Raw genomic sequence first — 21,007 nt, forward strand, 5'->3', positions numbered from 1 at the left:
AATAATCAAATTTATTACTTCTTATTAAGTTACTACGGTTGGCATAAGCTTATTAAGTGCAACAATTAACTACGATAACCAATCGTTCAAAACAGTCTGAAATTTACTCTTCACCGTCTATGCAAATAATTTGATAAGCAACATATTTTCTCTTGATAATGACGTTACGTCCTCGGTTCAATAAGGTAAGGATCGGAAGGAACCTACTTGGTGTTATTGTGTTATTGTTGGGTGGAATGTAACTGAAACACTTCGATTATAAAGTGCTTGTTATTAATTGTTCAACTTCAGAGAAAAGCACAGTCACTGACAAGCCTTCTAGTTTTATCATAAGAAAATTACGTAGATCTTACTTCCCTCGTTGTCGGTGGATAGACGAAAGTCCACGGCGGCGACACGATGTGGCAGCGGGCTTTTACTGTTGCGACTTGGGCCCACAGTGCGCTTCACATTTAAGCCCTCGTTTCTTCAGCACTATGCCCATTAATCCATAATAGCTTCCCCGGTCATGGTTCCAGATATGCCGACCATTACTTTCCCGTCGCACTTAGATCCACACACTAGCCGTTAGATGTAACACAGCTAGCAATAGCAGCACTCGACTGTACGTTTTACCCCGAGCACGGCGTCACTGCTACTACTGCCCGCTGGCGCGCTCCCGCGCCCAGCGGCACGACAAAACAATCTCTCTGACTTCAACGTTAACTAAATATGCCCTGACTTGCCACTGTTAAATATTACATAATTTAAACATAGTATTTACAATACATGTTTACACTAGACAATACATCGTATACAAACAGTTTCATGTGTTAAGTAAGCGAAAAAATTAATAGCAAGGACTGCGCTGTAGCATCACATACTGACATGCAGGGTCCCTGGATTTATGAGGCTGTCTCCATATCACTACATATCCATCCCCTCGATGCAATTTGAAACGTCACTCATCCGACCAGGTAACAAGTTTCCAGTCATCAAGAGGACCATTGTCGGTGATAATGGGCCCAGGCGAGGCGTAAGGCTTTGTATCCTGCAGTCATCAAGGGTACACGAGTGAGCCTTTGGCTCCGAAAGACCATATCGACGATGTTTCGTTGAATGGTTCGCACACTGACACTTGTTGATGGCCCAGCATCGACATCTGCAGCAATGTGCGGAAGGATTGCACTTGTGTCACGTTGAAAGATTCTCTTCAGTCGTCGTTGGTACCGTTCTCGCAGGATCATTTTTCGGCCGAAGCGATGTCGGAGATTTGATGTTTTACCGGATTCCTGATATTCCTGATACTCACTTAAATCTTGATAACCTGCCATTTTAGGAGCAGTAACTGCTCCAACAATGCGCCAGAAATTTGTTGTCTTATACAGGCGTTGCTGCCCCCAGTTCCGTATTCTGCCTGTTTCCATATCTCCGTATTTGAATACTCATGACTACGCCAGTTTTTTTGGGGCTTCAGTGTACATCTACATCAAAGGGTCACGAGCAGATCATGAAGAGACAAAGTGTAAGAGTGAGTAGAATGAATAATTCATTACGTAAAGGGCGATAGTTAATGATCATAATAGACAAGAACGCGGTAGAAGGGGAAGCAGTAGAAGACAGAGGTGCGGAAGAATCACTTGCTAGAGGAGAAAAACTAATTGAGTTCTGCAACAAATTTGAGCTGTATTCCGATTAAAATTGCTTGATAGTTGAAATCTGTCACTTGCCCCTAAAGTGTTTCCACATCCTCTGCCGGCTACTGCTCTGTTGGAGGCGACTCACAAATGCTCACAGCGCGTAGCAATGTTGAAAGCGGCAGCTGCGAGATATCACGTAAATGAAGATGCTCTGTTGAGAGCTGATTTTAACTGACAAATGAGTGAACTGCGCTGGAGGAGGCGCTTTGTAGCCCTGAGTTCGATCTCATGTCCTAACGTAACCACGATGAAGTTATGTACGACGACCAACAATCTGCAGCAGAAATACAGTCGCGATCGCTTCGTTCACGGAGTTTAAGGCTGACCTGCTAGACCAAACTCAAGAAAAAAAAAATTCAGTTTCAGCGGTAAAAGCAAACTGGTATTTCTCGTTGTCATTGGTTATCCTGAAACTATCCTCACACCAGATACAATGGCTGCCTCGTTTCCAAACGATGAACGGTCCTTGTTGATACTTGGTTGCAGATTGTAGGCGACAGATGCAGATTCCAAACGAGAGAAGTGTGATAGGAAGAGAAATAAGAGGGAATTAAAAAGTCAGTATGATGATGAAAATCACTTGGCAAAGTATTAGAAATAAAAGAAATTACATTTAAATCAATGAAATGAATAAAAATAATAATCAAAGTCTTTTGACTACATGTTTGAAAAATGTAAAAATAACATTGTTGCATTTGGAACCAAGACCCTTCCACACGTCAAGTTCATACGCTAACCACTTCGCTACGCCATTACACTGCTGAAACTCGTTGCATTTATGAGTCTGATGGCCTTCTAAAATTCAGATTCACGGAATGTCATGTGAAGCTTATTTGATGTAAGCCGATCTCTTCGCTTACAACAAAATGTGACACTGAATCTTGCTTCTTCGGAAAGATCCAGTAGTGCTTTTTAAAGGTTTGTATTTCTTCAGCGTCGTTGTGTGTGTGTGTGTGTGTGGGGGGGGGGGGGGGGGGGTGGGTGGGTGGGTGGATGGGTGTGAGTGTGTCTTGTTTTTGGTGTGGTGTGATGAAATACGAAATAAAAGGGCCGAGACCAAGATTAGGGATCCAAATACATCAAGAAAGAAAGCCACAAGGGTTTGGAAGTAAACTTACTAATTGTTGTTACAGGTTGACAACGGCGAACGGTTAAAGAGTAAGGTTGGGCGCTCTGATTGGAGGAAACAATCAAGTAATTTAAACCTTACTATAGTAACAGTGAATGCACTGTTCGTAAATCGTAACTGGAGCAAGTATAAGACATGTAAATACAAGAAGACCCAGCTGGATTAAATCGCGATCAGAAAGATATTTCGAAACCAGATGTAACAACAACGACGCTGTACTATTGTACAAATAAGTAATTTTTTTTCGTCAAATTTTTCGATAAACTAGTGTGATTGATGTTCTGATTTCATTTGTTTTGTTTGTTTCATGTCATTGTGTTAAGAAAACTGTAAATAAGTTTCAATGTGAATATTAATGTTAATGTCAAATGTCAAGTAATATTGTAATAGAATTGAAATGTAGCAAATGTTGAAACTGTTGTAAGATGTTTAAAATTGTAACTGTGCGTCTGGTCCATACGTAGGCAATGTCTTAGGATATGTAGAATGCAAAACCTCAGGTGAATACCCTGTCTGTAAGGGAGCGGTAAAAGGTGGATGGCAGGCGAGCGCGGGAAAATGCGCACGGGCGCTGCACGGCACAACGGGCTCAGCAGTAGTAGTAGTTGCAGTCTGGCACTGGTTTGAGCAACACCTTCTGGAGCGAGGAGGCTCTCCTGGAAGACGTAGTTTCACTGAGCCTCGGGTATGCCGTTCCGACGCCCACACAGCATGGCAAAATTCCATAGGCACTAAATGGAAAAGTATTGCGACGCTAAGAAGAATTAAAGTGCCGATACGTCAAGAGCCATAGCTGTGGTTGTATGTGTGCTCTGTGCTTCGCCATCTCGCCGCCTGCCTACTGCCGCATCGATACAAGCAGGTTGAAATTTTTAGTACTGTATTCGTATGGACCATAGAATGAATTGTCTAATAATAACCTAAATTTTACCAGAACTTTCCCCTCATTTAATTATCCTCACAACTAACCTAGACAGGGTCCTTTCCAAATGTTGTGCAACCCGAGTGTCCCGAAATGAAAAATTGAATTTTGTGCTAATAATAATTACTTGCAGACCTAACTATGTTAGAATGGTGTTTAAAGAACTGTTTTGTTAATGAACCAGTAAATGAATAACAAAGGTCTAACGAAGTTGAAAGATAACTTTAATATTGATATAGTAATGAAGTTTAATTATTTCGAGACAAATATAAAGGTATTTAAATAAGCAGGAAATAAGATAAAAAGAGTAGTAACTCATATACTGGAAATCTTGAGCGCATAATAATTTCAGTAATCAATTTTTTTTTATACAGTGATCATAACAGTTTCAGGCCCCCCCCCCTTTTTTTATTCATTTGAATTCTGAAGTGTTCTAAATTGATTTGACCAGCAAAAGTTAAAGTCAATATAAAAGCCAAAATTTATCAGTGTTTTATCTTTATCAAAATTGACATTTTGTGTGTGGCTCGAAAGTGCTATTTCTAGGGTAACCTATGCCCGATTTTAATCAGATCAATAGACAGTATAAAGTCTTGAAGTATACATTATAGTGCAGTGTTATGTATTCATGATTTTTTCCATATCAGTACAGAACGTGAAACTATCAGTTCAATAGATTTTCTGGTTCTAAAATTCTACTACATTATGCAGTGTTACTACTTGTTATTTTGCATGAATATACATCAACTTGTACAGGGAAGAAACTCAGTTAATGCCTAATTAGGCTGGCGACCGTATTATTATTAAATTGGTAGCATCTTCAGTGTTACTTTTGGTACATACTGACGTGTAATTGCATTTTGAACTTACTTGACGGATCATTGTTATTACAGAGTGGGTGTAAGTCTGATTTGCCACCATTCAGGTACACGCGGTCAATATCTATACGAAAATCCTCTCTTGTAAGGTGAACCCCGCTCACTTACCGTAGTACAGGCTTTAATGAGTATTGTCTGCCCCACGCGCACGTTAAACAGATACTGGACTGCAGTGCGAATCTACAAGCAGATATAGACTCCTATCACGATTTGGTAAAGATGAAGGGCAGTGTAAAAGACTCGCTCAGAAGAATCAGGGTAGAAAGATGTGGGTCACTGAACTACTAAGGATTTGTGGAATCAAGTTGCATTTCTCTAAGGCTGTAGATAGTGCGATAACGAATAGCCCAGTAGACAGTTGAGCTGAAGAGGAATGAACGTTTCTAACAAGGGAAATGGTCCCATCCGATATGTCGAAACCTACCCTGAAATGTTTCACTGGAGAAGAACGCACCGAAAGAAGTACACTGTCTAAATTTTAGCTGCTAAGGCGCACTGTAAGTATTCTTTTAAAATTTTAAAGTTACTCATTTTTGTCGGAGGAAGAACCTCTTGTATTTGTACAGCCCTTGCTGCCAAGCGCACGAGTCGGCTAATAAGCAGACACAGTCGTGGCAATAGAACTAGCACATTCTAGCGCGAAGTGTAGAGTGCACACACGTTAATTTTAAGCACCTAAACCATACCCAAAATGCTTCAAACCACTAATTTTTTGAATAACGTGCAGTTCATACAAGCAGCTAAACTGTTGCGGATGTAATTGTTACACAAGTGAGAAGCAGAGGAAATAAAATCTAGTCAGCGCATGTTTTTACATTACAGACGACTTCCATCGGTCAGGACTTTAATTTGTTGGCATGACGTATTTTATAAAAATTCCTGTAGCACAGTTCTAATGATACATTTTGAATAATGTACATTTTACAAACAATGAAACAGTTCCTTGTTTATTCCCTGTTCTCGTCACAAAACATGCGGAGTGTCTATTGGGTGATGAAAACAAACATTTTCCTAACACCAGCACTAGATACAGGATAAATTTGTACATTAAGGCACTTCACAGTAATTACTAGTTTTATCTAGGCAAACTTAATGGAGTAAGAAATGGTTGTAGCCATTGTTCTGCATACTACGCTGCGTAGTGCGGTTACTTGTTGATGCAAAAATAATGGTTCAAATGGCTCTGAGCACTATGGGACTCAACTGCTGAGGTCATTAGTCCCCTAGAACTTAGAACTAGTTAAACCTAACCTAAGGACATCACACACATCCATGCCCGAGGCAGGATTCGAACCTGCGACCGTAGCGGTCTCGCGGTTCCAGACTGCAGCGCCAGAACCGTTGATGATGCAAAATTACAGTGCACAAATGACTGAATTTTCAGAATACTGCTCCGACGACGAACTTGAAATAACAAAGAGCTCGCGGAAATAATATTCTCCAACAATATTCTCAAAAACAAATTACGTTGTGTTTATGGAGATGTTGAATCACATTGTTAGTTCCGGGTGGAAACTAAATTACGTTAATAGTGTTGAAAAAGGCTGGAAAGCAGTAACGTTCATCTTACCTGCAATTCAGGCGGCGCAGCCTCATAGATCTCTCTTGGTTACGGTGTATTGACTCTCACGAGTAGCTCTAAACCTTTCGAATAGTTTTTCTTTCACACGACGTTAATGATTTTCTACATCCCATCCAAGTGCCCAACAAAAACAACACTATTTTCTTCAACTACTATGAAGGCGTATCAGACGTAATATTCAAAACTGTTCTCTCCTATTTTTCCAAATTTTGTTTCATCAATTTCAAGATTTTTGCAACTAAATGGTACTTTTTCAAAAAAAACTCTTGGTGTTAATGTACCTTGAGGTTCCTGAAGACAGATTTAAGGCAGCGGAGACAGTAATCCACCGATACTTATTACTGGCATTGTTGTCTACGAATGTGATAAAGCATACATTGACTGCAAAAACGTTTTTTTTTTTTTTTGTTTTGCTCGAAATGACAAAGTGTGGTTTGCAGGCAGTTCTTGCACGAAATCTCACTGATCGTCTTCGCGTCAGTTTTTCTTCTATTTATTAGTAAGAGCAGCAAAGTTTGGGAAAGCGTTGGACAAGTATTGAGTTGAAATATTGTTTTATCTTCCTGGTGGGTCTGAAGAAAGAAAATAGCACAGCTAAATATGTACGACATCCTTTGGTTACACTGGGTGTATATAAAATTCCTTGTAGTAAATATTTTACCACAAAAAGAAGTATTAACACCTTTTTAGTTGAACACCTTTCTAGTTGAACATAAGAGGAATTGCCGTCTGGGATATACGGATAAATCGCCCATAGGAGAACATATTTGCCAAAATGGTGATCATAAATAAAATAGAGTGAGTCGAGCGTCATATCGAAACGTTACATTATCATGAGTACATGTTTAGAGAGGATATTGAGATTTTTGAGCACAGTAATAATATTTAGAGAAAAGCGGAAGGTGTCAAATAAGATAAAATCTGGATGTCGATTTTACACCGACAGAACTACCAGGGTCAGTCTCGTAGCCGACATCTTGTGATGGACTCTGATGCCCCCATACTGTCTGCATTAGAGGGGTCCAAAAAAATGTATCCACTGTTTAAAAGTCCATAACTTGCAAACTAATTGACGGAGTTGTCTCATTTTTGGTGAAAGTGTAGCTTAAAGTCCAACTTAAAGATATCAATGTAGGTGTTCGAAATGGTCACCATTAACATTCACACACAAACGATTCCGCCGAACTGCAGCACGAACTACCGATTGCAACGTGTTCAGTTGAATATTTGCACATGAATGTACGATGGATTCTCGAAGTTCATCCAATGTGCGTGGTTTTTGTCGATAAACGACGTCCTTTAGTGTTCCCCACAGGTAAAAGTCCAGAGCAGAGGAGTTAGGTCTTGGGAACGTGGTGAATACTCCACAGCACCTCTACGGCCTATCCATCTTCGTGGTAGATATTCGTCGAGATACGACCTAACACGATTTTGGTAGTGGGCTGGGGCACCATCTTGTTGAAAGTAAACTCTTCCGTCTCCATACGAGTCTTGGATGGCAGGTAAAATGGATGTCTGAAGCTTCTGAAGGTACACCTCACCGGTAACTGTACCGTCAAAGAAGAATGGCCCAATCAAGCCCCGGTAAGACGAACCACACCACACATTTACTCCTGGCAAATTCACGGCTTTGTCTACATGGACGTTCGGATTTTCGGCGGCCCAGTAGATGCAATTGTGGCGATTAACTGTACCACTGAGTTTGAACTGTGCCTCATCAGACCACACAATCATCTCTGCAAACTCTTCATCGTTGCGCACCAAGTTAGTAAACCACTCGCAGTACTCCATTCTACGATCTGGGTCGTCCTCGTTCATTGCGTGTAGCAGTCGTGGGATGTAGCACCTCCACTTTGCTGTCTTCAAAATTCGCCGAACACTTGAGCGACTCACTCCAGTTTCACGGGCACACTGTCTCACAGATTTCTGTGGTGAGCGAGTGAATTGTTGTAACACACGATGGGAGTTAGCTGGACTTGTTACTGTTACAGGTCGTCCAGATCGTTGGTTGTGTGCATCTTTAACACAGCCTTGGGCTTCAAATTTGTCATGAATGCGACGAATCGTTAAACGTGTCGGTTTCTCTGTTTGATACTCATTTCGCCATTGCCGTTGAACCTCATTAATGTTCTCGTACTTAAAATACCATTTCAAAACTGACTTCCTTTCATCGAATGTAAGCCTTGCGCCAGCCACGTTTACTCGAGTAACTAGGGGCTACTAAGAACAAAACACTATCTGGTGACTGTCATCTGACAAAACAAAACAACGCAATACAACATTTGTGTGGCGATTGCCGTAACTACAAACTATTGAACTACCAAAGATAAGACAACTCCGTCAGTTAGTTTGCCAGTTATGGACTTTTAAACAGTGGATACATTTTTTTGGACCCCTCCATACATTCGGAGCTCCATCGATTTCTGATTGCAGTTCACCTCTTCGCCTCTGAGGACGTCTCCCGCAGCTGGAGGCGAAACGTTAGAGAAAGTTTTGCTTATAGATTGCGGTCTGTCAGCCCCGAAGTTTTAAGTGAAGTTGCCATTTAAAATTTTCAGGTGTTTTTTCTGCACCTCGTAGACAAACCCTTACGATCCTAGGAGTGTGACTCAGCTTTTGATGTCTTTTTGTTTGTGAGAGCCCCTTGATAAGTACTCTAAGCGTTAGAATAATACTCTGGAATGGTGACGGTAGCACCTTATGTGCAATTAGCTGCACTCTCCGAGAAGTTATCCAACAGACTAATGTTCTCCACTCGCCTTCCACAATACTGATCCCACCACAAACCCAGGGCTACTGCAAACGATCATTCGTTTTTAAGACTTTATAACTTCCAAAATATTACATGTACAAATATGACTGATACATGGATAGTAGCTTAAATCAAGCGAGTTTGCGTTTTACGCTCTGCTAATGTTTTATGAGTGCCGCTCTAGTTGCACGACATGCGTGCAAGTGCTAGTAAAATTTGTTCTATGCTTTATGTAGAAAAATCTATCCAGCAGTCATCACGGCACCATTGTTGTATTCTCTGAGCTGCTTCTGTGTTCCTGGGCGAGGGAGTGCGTAGACACAGTCCTTAAGGTTTCCCCAAGGAACGAAGTCATATGACGTTAGGTCAGACGACGTGGGGGCCCAAGCGAACAGAGCCGAATCGTCTTCACAACTATGTCCAATCCTGAAATGCCGAAGTTCACCGTTTATGTAGCGACAATCATTGATACTCGAATGAGGATACTGTCTCGTTGGAAGATGAAATTCTCGGAATCAGCGCCGGCCGGTGTGGCCGAGCGGTTCTAGGCGCCTCAGCCCGGAACCGCGCGACCGCTACGGTCGCAGGTTCGAATCCTGCCTCGGCCATGGACGTGAGTGATGTCCTTAGGTTAGTTGGGTTTAAGTAGTTCTAAGTTCTAGGGGACTGATGACCTCAGATGTTAAGTCTCATAGTGCTCAGAGCCATTTGAACCATTTAAACCATTTTCGGAATCAGCAGGCAATTGTCAAAACAACGCAACTCCTATGGCTCTTATGTTTGACAGAAAACTGTGCTGGTCCTCCCTCGTTTCCTATCTTTCGGCTCGCTGTCTGCGATCCCTCAACACCCTCCGTGTCCTGAATGGTACCTCCTGGGGAGCGGACCGAGTGGTCCTTCTCCGCCTCTATCGCGCTCGAAATTGGACTATGGAAGCATAGTCTACTCCTCTGCTCGGCCGTCTATTCTTCGGCGTCTCGACTCTATCCACCACCGTGGATTACGTTTAGTGTCTGGAGCTTTTTACACCAGCCCTGTGGAAAGCCTTTATGCTGAGACTGCTGAACCTCCGCTGTCCAATCGGCGAGCAGTCCTTCTGAGTCGTTATGCTAGCCATCTGTCTTCCATGCTTGCTAATCCAGCCCATGACTTTTTTTTCGACGCCTCCCTACTACCACCGGGAGTCCGCTTCCGTCAACTGCTCCATTCTCTTTCCTTCCGTTTTCCTAAAACCTTCTTGACAACTTGGGGTACAGCACCGCCTTGGCTCCGTCCCCGGATCTGCCTGCTCCGTGACCTTTGTCATTTTCCCAAGGATGGTACCCCTTCACTTGTTTATCGTCGGGCATTTGCTGCTCTATGTGCACAAATGAAGGAAGCCACATTTATTTACACTGATGGCTCGAAAACATCGTTAGGTGTAGGGAGTGCCTATATTGTTGGCGACACCCCAAATCGATTTCGGCTTCCCGACCAGTGTTCGGTTTATACTGCGGAGCTTTACGCTGTTCTCCAGGCTGTCCAATACATCCGCCGCCATCAGCGGATACAGTATGTTATCTGTTCAGACTCTCTCAGCTCTCTCCTCAGCCTCCGAGCTCTCTACCCTGTCCACCCTCTGGTCCACCGGATTCAGGACTGTCTGCGCTTGCTCCACCTGGGGGGCGTCTCGGTGGCGTTCCTCTGGCTCCCAGGACACGTTGGTATCTGTGGAAATGAGGCAGCCGATATAGCGGCCAAGGCTGCAGTCTCTCTTCTTCGGCCAGCTATTCGATCGATTCCTTTAACCGATCTACGGAGCGTTTTATGTCGTCGTGTTGTTCTTTTATGGCACGCACATTGGTCGACACTTCCCCATAATAAATTGCGGGACGTGGAAGCTCTTCCCTGTGTTTGGACCTCTTCCTCCCGAACGCGTCGTCGGGAGGAGGTAATTTTAACTAGACTCCGGATAGGGCACTGTCTTTTTAGCCATCGACATCTTTTAAGCGGCGATCCTCCCCCACTCTGTCCCCACTGCTCCCAGCTGTGGACGGTAAGACACCTTTTAATTGAGTGCCCCTATTTTACTCCGTTACGTGCCCGTCTACAGCTGTCGCCTGATATATCGTCCATTTTAGCAGATGACACGCGCTCGGCCGATCGTTCTCGAGTTTATTAGTGCCAGTGAGATGACGTCAGTCATTTGAAGCCTTTTTTGGGGACAACCAACCTCTTTCTGTAGTGGATTTTTAAGCTTTCCTTCTGCTTTTAGTTTCTCCAGTTTTTTGAGTTTCGTTCCCATTGCTGCTGGTTTCCATTTTCGTTTTTTACTGTTTCCTAAGTCACGGACCGGGCGCTAATGACCATAGCAGTTTTGTGCCCTAAAACCAAAACAAAAAAAAAACCAACTGCTACGTGTCACCCTCTCTATTGCTGCTTCTGGCACACTTGGTCGAGCGGTACTCTTCTGGTTACAGAGACAACCAGTATCCTTAAATTCTCGATATCAACGCACAATACTCTGTTTACATGGTGTTTCTTTTCCATAATTCCTTCTGTATGCACGCTGCAGTGCTGAAACACACAAACATCTTACATATTGCAACTGAACGGTGTGGGGTGACAGGTGGGGCCAAAGTCGCCAGAGGAAACGCCGTTGTTATTGGCGTCAGTACATGACCACACCTATGTCTGTTGTCCCTGGCTGGTGCTGACATATGTGTGGTGACCTGCGCCATGGCTGCTGAGCCAGCTTCCTGTGGTGCAGGCGACAGGCGCGTGGATGGTCGGTTACCTTTAGAAGCCACGGCTATTCATCTCAGCGGCGCACCATTTCCCTCGGCTTTGTGGACGCCCGACAGACACTCGCCCCGCCAGTGTCAACCACCGCAACGGCGGACGAAGACGGGGTGCGACTTACTGCCGTCTGGCAGAAGAGTCAAGTCCCGCGGCACCTGGCACGGGTGGTAGGTTGGTAGGCTGTGGCTGAAGGACTCCATGTGATTTCAGGTGTGCCGCAGGGGAGTCTCGTAGGACCGTTGCTATTCACAATATACATTAATGACCTGGTGGATGACATCGGAAGCTCACTGAGGCTTTTTGCAGATGATGCTGTGGTGTATCGAGAGGTTGTAACAATGGAAAATTGTACTGAAATGCAGGAGGATCTGCAGCGAATTGACGCATGGTGCAGGGAATGGCAATTGAATCTCAATGTAGAAAAGTGTAATGTGCTGCAAATACATAGAAAGAAAGATCCCTTATCATTTAGCTACAAAATAGCAGGTCAGCAACTGGAAGCAGTTAATTCCATAAATTATATGGGAGTACGCATTAGGAGTGATTTAAAATGGAATGATCATATAAAGTTGATCGTCGGTAAAGCAGATGCCAGACTGAGATTCATTGGAAGAATCCTAAGGAAATGCAATCCGGAAAGAAAGGAAGTAGGTTACAGTACGCTTGTTCGACCACATCTTGAATACTGCTCAGCAGTGTGGGATCCGTACCAGATAGGGTTGATAGATGAGATAGAGAAGATCCAACGGAGAGCAGCGCGCTTCGTTACAGGATCATTTAGTAATCGCGAAAGCGTTACGGAGTTGACAGATAAACTCCAGTGGAAGACTCTGCAGGAGAGACGCTCAGTAGCTCGGTACGGGCTTTTGTTAAAGTTTCGAGAACATACCTTCACCGAAGAGTCAAGCAGTATATTGCTCCCTCCTACGTATATCTCGCGAAGAGACCATGAGGATAAGATCAGAGAGATTAGAGCCCACAGCCCGACAATCCTTCTTTCCACGAAGAATACGAGACTGGAATAGAAGGGAGAACCGCCACACACCGTCAGGTGGCTTGCGGAGTATGGATGTAGATGTAGAATGTTGACAGCAGGCGCAGCCAGGACTTGAACCCATGACTATTGGAGGTGGCGCCCATTCTTCTTGCTGTCTGGCGTAGCTCTAGCGTTGTGGTGGTGCTGCTGGTTTCCAGAGATGAGATGTGACCCTGCCTCAAAATCCAGACTTATTTATATGAATCTGGCTCAATTTGTTTTACTAAAACACGGCACCTAGCCACATTCCTCATGACAAGAGATTTGCCCTGGTGTGGTGACATCGCCATACTTGGTATGCACGGTTACCGCTGTGCAGAACAGTTTTCTGCTGCTCTCGGCTATCCTGGTTTCACGATTCACCTGTGTGTGTGTGTGTGTGTGTGTGTGTGTGTGTGTTATTGTGACCCACATATCGTCACAGTGGTGGCTACTGGCTAATGGCTGTTAACGCAAGGCTCCATCATGGTTCTGACACTACTTCTCATTACTTTTGCTAAGGAATTTTGGCTCAAGGAATGGGTACCGGTACTACAAACACAAAAAAGCTGATTCAGAGAATTTTATCTTCGAAAAAGACAGCTCCCTTATTGGAACATCGACGATTGTCGCCATTTTGGCAAGGCACTCCACTAGCAACTCCAGATGATGTGCACAGTTCAAACTCGGTGCATTTACGCCTCTACTGTTGTGTCAATCACACTTGTAGATGTAATATAGTGTGAGTCAGTATTGCTGTTGGTTCTTGAATGTGTAGTACACAGAGACATTTTTTAGTATTGCAAAGTATTTTATTTCACAAAATACACAATGAATAACAGTTTACATATTATATGTTAATTTTGACAGAAAGCAATTATGAGCGTCTGTGTGGCGTTTCCCATCACTTTCTCCAGCATGTTACGAAGTATAGCAAGTCTTCTCGCTCGCCGGCCTGGGTGGCCGAGCGGTTCTAGGCGCTACAGTCTGGAACCGCACGTTCGCAACGATCGCAGGTTCGAATCCTGCCTCGGGCATGGATGTGTGTGATGTCCTTAGGTTAGTTAGGTTTAAGTAGTTCTAAGTTCTAGGGGACTGATGACCTCAGAAGTTAAGTCCCATAGTGCTCAGAGCCATTTCAACCATTTTTTGTTCTCGCTCAATGCTATTCTTTAATTGAAGCATAGCACGTGGCTTACTGACATACACTTTATTCTTAAGATAGTCCCACAAGAAGAAGTCACATGGAGTAAGGTTTCGAGAGTAGAGTGGCCAGTCAACATCTCATCTGTTGGATTCGACTTTCCCTGGAAACAGCTTCCATACTTCAGACATACACACACTGAATGTGTGAATTGTTGCAATGACCTGTTGAAACCAAACATTTCGACGATTTATGCCTCAGCGGCAACGTTATGGGCGAGAAATTCACGCATCATGGTCAAATATCGCTCCGAGTTAACGGTGATCGCTCTTCCATTTCCTTCGAAGGAAAACAAGGTCCCTTGACACCAAATTTCCCTAATCCGATCACACTGTAACCCCTTCACAATGCAGAGGACGCTGCTACAGCAGCTGAGGGTTGTTTGGCTATCAATAACGACAGTTTTATTCATTAGCACTGGCGTTTATGTATACGAATAAAACGAGTCTCATCTGATACTAAAATCACAATTCCAAATTCATCTTCCAACATCTCTTTCATTACTTCAGCTAAACGTCTCCTTCTCGCAAAATCTTCAGGCTTCAACTTCTGAACAATCGCAGTTTTGTAGAGATGAAAATTTAGACAGCGTAAAATGCGTCGAATGGACGAATTTGATAACCCAAGAGATTGTGCATGTCGTATTGCAAACCGATTGGGACTCTGTTGAATTGCATCACTCACAACTTCAGCCTTTTCAGGTGACGGACGTGACAGTCCTTGCACTGCCTCCCGGTTCTTTCTTCATTGCAGAACCTTTCTCATGAATGTACTCAATTCATAGCAGTATGGTATTTCGGGTTGGAATTGCACCATTATGAGGAAAGTCGAATTGGAGACTGAACTACCTCTAAGTGGTGGTCTCAGATACTCCATTTTTAAAAAACGTCTCGACGGCGAACACACAGCGTAGCGTAGTAAACCTCTCCACTGTAAATAAACTGATCCTATAAGGGAAAGTAGTGAGCCCAGGCATGCCCCTCCACTACGCTGACTTACACACTACTGTCTGAGTCAAAAACGTCAGCCTGTGCTTCGGAAAATATATAACTTTGAAAACGAATGAATCTTTTATAGTAATCCTTTATATTACAAGACACTGTCAAGTTCTCCGCTATTTTTGAAATAGAGTACTACTGGGGTCTTTATTGATGTTGTAGGCATTTTCTTGCATTTATCAACGTGCACAGAGAGCTGCCATTTACAAAACCAAGCTGAATTATCGTCCAGCTATAAACTTTCCACAAGATGTGCAGTAACTATACTTTTCTGTGGACGGAAGCGTCGTTCGCATTGTGTTTGGGCCTATTGTCATCTTGTGTCTCGTTGTGATGATAGTCCTTTTCCCGCAGTTAAGTATGTTTGCGGTTTGTAAGTTGACGTATTGCCTCGTAGCGCTCTCAGCTTGTGCCATAGTTCTGTCTTGTTAGTCTGTTGCACTACAAGAGAGGCATTTCCTGATACCTTTCCTAGTGGCATCTCTCTACACGATGTGGTCCAGAGTGCCAGCTTCCCCACTTCACATGCGTCTGTGATGCGTCGGCCTATTTTTAGTTAATAGGTAGGATACCTGCGATTCCCTATCAGATAATACACTCCTGGAAATGGAAAAAAGAACACATTGACACCGGTGTGTCAGACCCACCATACTTGCTCCGGACACTGCGAGAGGGCTGTACAAGCAATGATCACACGCACGGCACAGCGGACACACCAGGAACCGCGGTGTTGGCCGTCGAATGGCGCTAGCTGCGCAGCATTTGTGCACCGCCGCCGTCAGTGTCAGCCAGTTTGCCGTGGCATACGGAGCTCCATCGCAGTCTTTAACACTGGTAGCATGCCGCGACAGCGTGGACGTGAACCGTATGTGCAGCTGACGGACTTTGAGCGAGGGCGTATGGTGGGCATGCGGGAGGCCGGGTGGACGTACCGCCGAATTGCTCAACACGTGGGGCGTGAGGTCTCCACAGTACATCGATGTTGTCGCCAGTGGTCGGCGGAAGGTGCACGTGCCCGTCGACCTGGGACCGGACCGCAGCGACGCACGGATGCACGCCAAGACCGTAGGATCCTACGCAGTGCCGTAGGGGACCGCACCGCCACTTCCCAGCAAATTAGGGACACTGTTGCTCCTGGGGTATCGGCGAGGACCATTCGCAACCGTCTCCATGAAGCTGGGCTACTGTCCCGCACACCGTTAGGCCGTCTTCCGCTCACGCCCCAACATCGTGCAGCCCGCCTCCAGTGGTGTCGCGACAGGCGTGAATGGAGGGACGAATGGAGACGTGTCGTCTTCAGCGATGAGAGTCGCTTCTGCCTTGGTGCCAATGATGGTCGTACGCGTGTTTGGCGCCGTGCAGGTGAGCGCCACAATCAGGACTTCATACGACCGAGGCACACAGGGCCAACACCCGGCATCATGGTGTGGGGAGCGATCTCCTACACTGGCCGTACACCACTGGTGATCGTCGAGGGGACACTGAATAGTGCACGGTACATCCAAACCGTCATCGAACCCATCGTTCTACCATTCCTAGACCGGCAAGGGAACTTGCTGTTCCAACAGGACAATGCACGTCCGCATGTATCCCGTGCCACCCAACGTGCTCTAGAAGGTGTAAGTCAACTACCCTGGCCACCAAGATCTCCGGATCTGTCCCCCATTGAGCATGTTTGGGACTGGATGAAGCGTCGTCTCACGCGGTCTGCACGTCCAGCACGAACGCTGGTCCAACTGAGGCGCCAGGTGGAAATGGCATGGCAAGCCGTTCCACAGGACTACATCCAGCATCTCTACGATCGTCTCCATGGGAGAATAGCAGCCTGCATTGCTGCGAAAGGTGGATATACACTGTACTAGTGCCGACATTGTGCATGCTCTGTTGCCTGTGTCTATGTGCCTGTGGTTCTGTCAGTGTGATCATGTGATGTATCTGACCCCAGGAATGTGTCAATAAAGTTTCCCCTTCCTGGGACAATGAATTCACGGTGTTCTTATTTCAATTTCCAGGAGTGTATATCGTACACTCACTCGGTGATAAGTACGACATTCTTGATCGTCCTTTTATACGCACTTGTTTTTGTCGAGGGTTCGTAGAACGACTTGTAAGATGGCTATTTTCTGACGTTTTTTTGGATGTGTTAATATTTGTAAGGGGAAATGATTTATTTGAAGATAAACAGTTATTAGGCGAAAAAATCTCTGTCCGCGATGGCAGCATTGTCGTGTAGTAGAATCTTTGACAGTCTAAAGTGGATAGCTGCGGCGTGCAGCAGGTAGGGTTTCGCTGAGTGTACAGTGTCATTCATGGACACACTTTTGGAATTTGTGAGTTTCAGATTTATTACGAGGAGGAATGATGACTCAGTACAATGGTTGTACAGCATACGACCATATGAAAGGTTCTGAAATGGAGAAAAAGGTATTATCTGATGAGGTAAAAAGTTTATTTTTGTTTTAGTCGACCTGTTTTGTTAGTTCACTTCACCGCCGCCACAGTCGGGTTGTTGACCATTGTTCTATTGAGTGATCTTCTAAGTTAATTTACTGTACCATGGAAGTTGTCAGATTAAATGAATTTCCGTATTAGAGTCTATAATTTTTTTTTGTAAGTTCCTCCCTAACTGAAATTTCAGACCATGTGTTTCATTGCCATTCTGTGTCGAGATTATGAACCCAATTTCCCCGGACCAAATGTAGTTACTTTTTAGAGGTATTTTTTTTAGTTGTTTCCGAGTCTTGTGTTGCTGTTTCTGCCAGTACTTCATTTTGCAGCTCATAATAAGTGATTGTTTCGTTTCCTTTGCGCAGTGGAGGTTCTGTCAGTCTCTTTATTTAACCTGTCAGTGCAGAAATTTTCGTGTGGAACACACTAAGCAGATTCAGAAGGATGTAGGTTGCAGTAGGTACTGGGAGACGAAGAATCTTGCACAGGATATAGTAGCAGAACTGCATCAAACCAGTCTCAGGACTGGAGACCACAACAACAACAACAACAACATATTACATTCTTATGCAGATCGATATTACAGTTTTCTTTACACAGTTGCATTTTTTTTTTCAAACAGTTCCCACTGCCTAAGTCTACTGAGCGTGAAATTATTGGTTTGCTTATTTATTTTCATATGAATAAGATCGGTTTTCACACACACACACGATTTTTTTAATTGCATGTAAGTGATGTGGCATTGAGCTCAGTAGCACTTTTTGGTTGTAAGTTCACATTCCCAGGTTTATATTTACGATAACACAAACATGTAAACGCTACTTACTTGTACACTTTTAGACTGTTTATCGACCATCCACTTTCGAATAGAACATGGGAAATATTAAAACTTAAATCCTTCTGTGCGAGATCTAATTTCACTTACTTCATTGCGCCGGCCGGAGTGGCCGAGCGATTCTAGGCGCTTCAGTCTGGAACCGCGCGACCGCTGCGGTCGCAGGTTCGAATCCTGCCTCGGGCATGGATGTGTGTGATGTCCTTAGGTTAGTTAGGTTTAAGTAGTTCTAAGTTCTAGGGGACTGATGACCTCAGCAGTTAAGTCCCATAGTGCTCAGAGCCATTTTTTTACTTCATTGCGATGGTCATTTCATTTGATGTAGGTGGGAGTTAATAAAGTATTTTCGTGCTGGAAAGAAAAACGCCATCGTTTTAATGATTGCCATATCAGATCCATGACACTGTCACCCCTATTCGCTAATACAAAACGAGCTGGCCTTCTTTGAACTTTGCCGGCCTCTGTGGCCGAGCGGTTTTAGGCGCTTCAGTCTGGAACCGTGTGACCACTACGGTTGCAGGTTCGAATCCTGCCTCTTAGTTAGGTTTAAGTAGTTCTAAGTTCTAGGGGACTGATGACCTCAGATATTAAGTCCCATAGTGCTCAAAACCATTTGAACCATCTTTGAACTATCTCAAAAAAATGGCTCTGAGCACTATGGGACTTAACTTCTGAGGTCATCAGTCCCCTAGAACTTAGAACTACTTAAACTGAACTAACCTAAGGTCCAGACTGTAGCGCCTAGAACCGCTCGGCCACCTCGGCCGGCTGAACTATCTCAGTGTCCTCCTTCAGTCTGATCTGCCAAAGGTCTGATACGACGCAGTGGTACTCCGGAAAAGAAGGGACAAACATAGTCTCTGTAGATTTGTATCACATTATAAGTGCTCTGAAAATAAAACACCATCTTTCATTTCCCTTCTCCACAACACTTTCTGCATGATTGTTCCAATTTAAGTGGGCTGTAAATGCATTCCTAATGCATTCAATTGATACGCCAACCTTTATATTTGTGTGATTTGCCATTTTAAACGAAATTTAACGCGTTTCTATATTATTCATGTGAAGGACCTCACCCATGTTACTGACTAGGGTCAATTACAGTGCAGGTCTCGTGAGAAGGACGAATCACCAGCTAAGATGGTACACCCGAGCCGGCCGGAGTGGCCGAGCGTTTCTAGGCGCTTCAGTCTGGAACCACGCGACCGCTACGGTCGCTGGTTCGAATCCTGCCTCATGCATGGATGTGTGTGATGTCCTTAGGTTAGTTAGGTTTAAGTAGTTCTAGGGGACTGATGACCTCAGAAGTTAAGTCCCATAGTGCTCAGAGCCATTTGAACCATTTTTGGTACACCCGCTCACACCACGAAACCTTTGGTTATGTAATACACGTCAAACTAACAGGATGAAAATTGCAGCCCCTACCAGGATTCCAACCGACTAATGCAGAATCGAACACCATTTCTCAGATGTGTGGAAACTAACAAGGCTACAGCACTTTACTTCGGTGGTGGGAGTGGGGTGGGGGTGGGGAATGGGGCAGAGAGAAAGGCTCTGTCCTTTAGAGTAGAATTGCTACAGGCGTTTTGGATCGTGTGAGGAGAGTAACAGGCATCTTGGACCTCAGCTGACTACCGGTTTACCGACACAGAGGGGAATCATCATGCTCCACCAAAGCCACACCGTTTGCAAAAAAATGGTTCAAATGGCTCTGAGCACTATGGGACTCAACTGCTGTGGTCATCAGTCCCCTAGAACTTAGAACTACTTAAACCTAACTAACCTAAGGACATCACACACAGCAATGCCCGAGGCAGGATTCGAACCTGCGACCGTAGCAGTCGCACCACCGTTTGCAGTCCCGCTCCATCCCATCCCCCTCCCCTTCCCTCCTCTTTTTCATTTTGTTGGAAACAGGCTAATTACAAAGGTTCTAAGCCAATTGCAGTACACACATTTCGCCCGGTTGCAGCTAAGCATTTACCTGCCACAGCCTATCCAACCACATCTGTCCACTCCATCTTAAGCCACGCCCCTTCCCACTTTTTTCCACTTTCTTTCTTGGAATCAGGACAATCAGAAAGCTTCCTACATCAAGGATGGGAGAGAAAATCCCGAAAATAAACCATATGTGTCACAATATGACGTCCTTCTTGCCCAGTGGTGATGGTAAGCGGGTAATGTCAGTGAATTAATTGTCCACCAGAATTACGCTTTGATTGTATGTACACAGTCAAGTCTTTACAAATGCGTTCTGTTAGACAATAAGCATTTTCACGAAAGGTATCACAAGATATAGTCTAGGCAATTTCCGTAGCGTAGCGGTAGCGTTACGGCCTAATACGCAGGGGGCCCTGGTTCGATTCCCGGGAGGGGTCTGTGTGTTGTGTGTCCTTCGTCATCACTGACTCGCAAGTCACCGAGGTGGTGTCAACTAAAAAGGACTTGCAATATGGCGGCCGAGCTCCCCCGTATGGGGCCTCCCGGCCAACAATGCCATACGATCATTTCCATTTTCCATTTCAATCTAGGCAATTGTGTAAAAGCATAAAAGAATGCTCGATGTGTCATGATACCTGAATTGCAGGTCTAGATCACAAGAAAAACACATAGTTGTTCATGAGATGACAAAAATTGTGGGATGGCGACACGAAGATATACACTACTGGGCATTAAAATTGCTACACCACGAAGATGGCGTGCTACAGACGCGAAATTTAACCGACAGGAAGAAGATGCTGTGATATGCAAATGATTAGCTTTTCCTAGCATTCACACAAGATT

Source organism: Schistocerca nitens, chromosome 1, assembly GCF_023898315.1.
Source record: "Schistocerca nitens isolate TAMUIC-IGC-003100 chromosome 1, iqSchNite1.1, whole genome shotgun sequence".
Taxonomy (NCBI): Eukaryota; Metazoa; Arthropoda; class Insecta; order Orthoptera; family Acrididae; genus Schistocerca; species Schistocerca nitens.